Source organism: Saccopteryx leptura, chromosome 2, assembly GCF_036850995.1.
Source record: "Saccopteryx leptura isolate mSacLep1 chromosome 2, mSacLep1_pri_phased_curated, whole genome shotgun sequence".
NCBI lineage: Eukaryota > Metazoa > Chordata > Mammalia > Chiroptera > Emballonuridae > Saccopteryx > Saccopteryx leptura.
The window spans coordinates 205,768,470-205,772,939 of record NC_089504.1 but is presented as its reverse complement, the minus strand read 5'-3'; the positions used below and the strand labels follow the sequence as shown (position 1 = coordinate 205,772,939).

Genomic DNA, 4,470 nt, shown 5'->3' with positions numbered 1-4,470 from the left:
TATAGGAACAAAACATAATAAAAATAGTGTTGGTACCATCTGTGGTTTCAGGCATCTACTGAGCATCTTGGAACATACCCTCTTGGATAGCGGGGGACCACTGTATAAAACATTGAATAGAACTATATTAAAATCTCTCTCTCTCTCCCTTCCTGTCTGTCTGTCCCTCTCTCTGTCTCTCTCTATCTCTGTCACCAAAAAACAAAAATCTCACAAATTAGTTACAAATTTATGAATTTCAAGGAGTACATGCTGTTTTTTCTACAATCTACACCACGGACCGTGCCCCGGCAGGACGAGGACACAGTCATAGCATCAGGTAATACTCATGGAGAGAGTACAACTTGATTTGTTAAAAGTAGGAGCAAGAATTTATATAAATTTATGCAATAATTTAGGGAGCAAGGTTTGATGAGGACTATAAGTAAATCTTTTGATTTAGTTATAGGAAGTGCATGTATGAAGATGTTGAAATAATTTCTACTTTTCTTTGTATGTATTGTTAACTCATTAATAGGCCCCCACCACATACACACACAAGTATGATTATAGCATTTCATCATTTAGTCACATTCCTCTTACTTCAAGAATTAATTTAATGCTAAGAATCTATGATCTGGCCTTTCCTCCCTTTCTAGTGCTATTTCCAACTGTCTGTCCCCGCCAAACACATCCTTCAAATTTATTTGGTGATGAAAAGCATAAAACAAGTCACACTTATAAAATTCCAACACAGTAAAGTTCAAATGTCACACCTTCCTCATTTCATCAAAGTTTTTTCTGCTTTGTTAGTTACTGCATGGAGATGACATTGTGAGTCTGGTTTGCTGGAATTTGAATTAGATTGTCATCCTGCATCAGTCCCCAAACCCTGAACATGTTTACTTCTTTTTCTGTGTCTCAGTTACTTCCTTTATCTCCTGTGAAGATATTGCAGGTCTATAACCCCTTATCCAATCCTGAATTCCAAAACTCTGAGATATAAACTTCTTTCTTAAGTCAGCTGACTTGCAAATTCAAGCTGACCAAAGCACTTTCAGAATCAAAAGCTGACTTGAATTAATCTTACCATCTTCATCATAATGTGAATATTCAGGTTATACTACAGATTTCCCAGTATATTTTACTGAAAGTTGCTTTCTTAGATTCTCCTGAACATATTAAAACTAATGTTTTGCATCCTCAATAATGGTATGTATACACATTGTTTGGAAACCAATAATTTGGAGCTGTAACTATTAAGTGGTGACAGTCCCTGCTCAACCAGTTGTGTATAGACAGCCTAAACCTTATGCCCTATGCTGCCCTAAGCTTTCCAGAACTTATGCATTACATTTAAAATGAATATCTAGATTAGGTATTCATTTTCTTGGTAGAAATGCCTAAATGACAAACTTGATGGAAAGCAAATGTAATATAGCCTTAAGGAAATTTAACCTGAGGTTTTCTGTTTATTTAAGGACAAATCCAACATATGGGAAGTGATGATGTTCTTCGTCAAAAGTTTTTTTTTCAGCTAAGAGAGAAAAAAAAATAGTAGATGTAGATGCATTAGAACAAACATGAAGATGATCCAAGCTGAGGTTATATTTAAAAAGCATCCTGCTCTCAAATTCGAACCATAAATTTCACTACAGTGTGATGAAACTTCCCTTTTTTAAGCTCTCTGTAAATATTCTATCATGTCTTATTATAGGCTTCTCTGTTTTTTTCTTGCATGGGTCAGACGGAATTTTTATAGAACCCATCCAAGTTTACCACATGTCAGTCAACCCACAAGTGGGCCATAGGAGAAGTGTAAAGTGATTATACCAATCCAGAAATATCCACATATGACTATACTTTCAGGGATCATTTCTATAGTTTGTCAAAAATATACACATAACATATGGTATTTTTAAAAGCCTTGGGACTGTGGGCTGGTTTAAGTCAGTTTCTACATCCAAAGGGTTGAGGGTTTAGCTCCATAATTAGAGAACTAGAGAATCTTAAGTGCAGAGGCAGATGGCATGGGAAAATAATTTAAAGGGTGAGTCTATGTTCCCCCTTACACACTCATGATGGAAATTTCCTAATATTACAGGTAAACTCTTAGAGAAAAAAAACATATATATAGCAGGCATATTTATCTGCTCAGGATGCCATAACAAAATGTCACAGACTTGGTGACCTAAGAACAAAGCATTATTATTTTTTATTTTTAATTCAGTGAGAGGAGGGGAGGCAGAGAGACAGACCCCCATATATGCCCTGATAGATATTCACCCGACAAGACCACTAGGGGGCGATGCTCTGCCCATCTGGGTTATTGTTCCATTGCTCATCAACTAAGTTCTTCTTAGTGCCTGGGGCCAAGTAGCTCCAATCAAGCCATGGCTGCAAGAGGGGAAGTGAGTGAGAGAGAAGCAAGAAGGGGAGGGGTGGAGAAACAGATGGGTGCTTCTCCTGTGTGCCCTGACCTGGAACTGAATCTGAGACATCCACATGCCAGGCTAACGCTCTACCACTGAGCTACCGGCTATGGCCCAAAGCATTATTTTCTCACAGTGCTGGAGGCCAGAAGTCCAAATTCAAGATGCCATAAGTGTTAGTTATTATATGTGCAGAGAGAGAGAGAGGGATCACTGGTGTTTCTCTTTTTATAAGGACATCAATCCTCTTGGATTAAGGCCCCATCCACATGATCTCTCCTAACCTAACCTCTATTATTTGTTATTGGCCTTATTTCCAAATACAGTCATGCTGGGGCTTAAGGCTTTAACATACCAATTCAAAAGATCAAGGATAGGCTAAGTATCCTGTTTAATAAGGACAAATAAGAAATATCCAGCTGGGAGGAAATATATCTACATATGATGTTATATAAACACTAACACATATAGGCATGCATATACATGCAACTATGTATATGTTTGTGTTTATATGTATGTACTGCCTATACAACTGATAATACACAAATGGATATATGTAGTCTACACATGGGCTGTATACCAACACTTATGGCAGAAAATAATTAAAATATCCCTAAAACTCCAAGCATCTCAAAATGGCAATGATTATAATAGGTCACTAGTGATTCTGACATAAAATATCTTCATGTTCAAGGAGGATTTTAAACTTCAATTAAAAAAAATTTCTTTAAATTATACCTCTTGGTTGTGAAATTTTCATTCAGAGGCAGTTAACTAGGTCTGATGTGGGAGAGAGTGGAAGAGGTAAGATTTTTAAAGTGGATAATTATAAGATTGTCTTGAATTGCACACAGGAGATAGAGTAATGCACATCCCAGCTATTTCAACAAATAAAAGAAACGTCTTTGCAAAGACAGAGTAAGCAGGGAGCTGTAGGGAGACTGTTCTGTGCAAAGAAGGTCATGATCGTTTGGGGAACCGGATGAACCAACTCCCATGGCTTCTCTCGGTTTCCATTTTTCAACAACAGTTTTGATAATACACTCATCAAAATGAAGAGGATAATCTTGTGTTTTAAAAAAATGAACAAGAAGCCCTTTAAACAAATATTAAATTTGATGGGGGCAGGAGTGAACAGCTGGGGATAAAATTTTTCAGGAAGAATTAATTTTTTTCCTCAACAAATTTTTACTTGTTCAATATATCATCATGACTAAATTATAGTGTCAGTATAGAGATACATTCATGTCTTTTCCTTTGAAGAGGATATCCTGCACTCAAAGAAAGTCTGTTATTAAAATTATTCATGTAAAATTTTTCTGTGATTTATATTGCAATTTCTTCTTTACATCCTGGTATTTAAAACAGAAAGACATGAAATTTAAAAAAGACATGAATTCTGTACAAGTTTATGCTGAGAGTATTTGAAATTCATTGAAGTTTACTCTTCAAACTGTAAATACTATTTCCTTAAATACCTTAAGTTACAAAGTATTTCTACTAAGTAATAGTTTTCTTCAAGTCTGTTTTCCAATTCACTCTTCTAGATTTTGCTTACAAATGTAGTCCAAGGAATTATTGTTTCACCCTAAATTTTGGTTGCACTTTAAATACATTTTAAATTTTATATTTATAGATCGAATATTACATAGCAGAGTACTATAACTAAAATGTGCAGTTTTCAATTTAGTTGCTCATATTTGTAAATACTGTCTTGCAATTCAAACCACATGTAGCAAATTGCCTTGTAGTGATCTACCTCACAAATATGTATAATGTGCAATTACAAAAATATTTAATATTTTTACCTGTAGCATCTTTTTATAAAGATTAAATTGTAGCTGCTGGTTAATTAAAACACAAAGATGGGCATTGTGGAAAGCCAGGTGTTCTATAAGCTTAAAGAATTGAACAGGAGAGTCACAAGAGCAATTTGTCAGTACTTCTATTAAAGCAACAATAACTAATGCTATACATAGAAAATAAAATGATTTTGAGTAAAATGTTAAAATAAATAATCAGATACATAAATCTCAAGCTCTTGACCACTATATCATTT

The 4,470-nt window shown here is 35.0% G+C and overlaps 1 pseudogene; it reads left to right on the top strand.

The window, feature by feature from the left end:
- The first annotated feature begins 1,832 nt into the window (after window positions 1-1,832).
- LOC136396339 (small nucleolar RNA U3) lies at window positions 1,833-1,920 on the top strand (annotated as a pseudogene).
- The last annotated feature ends 2,550 nt before the right edge of the window (window positions 1,921-4,470 follow it).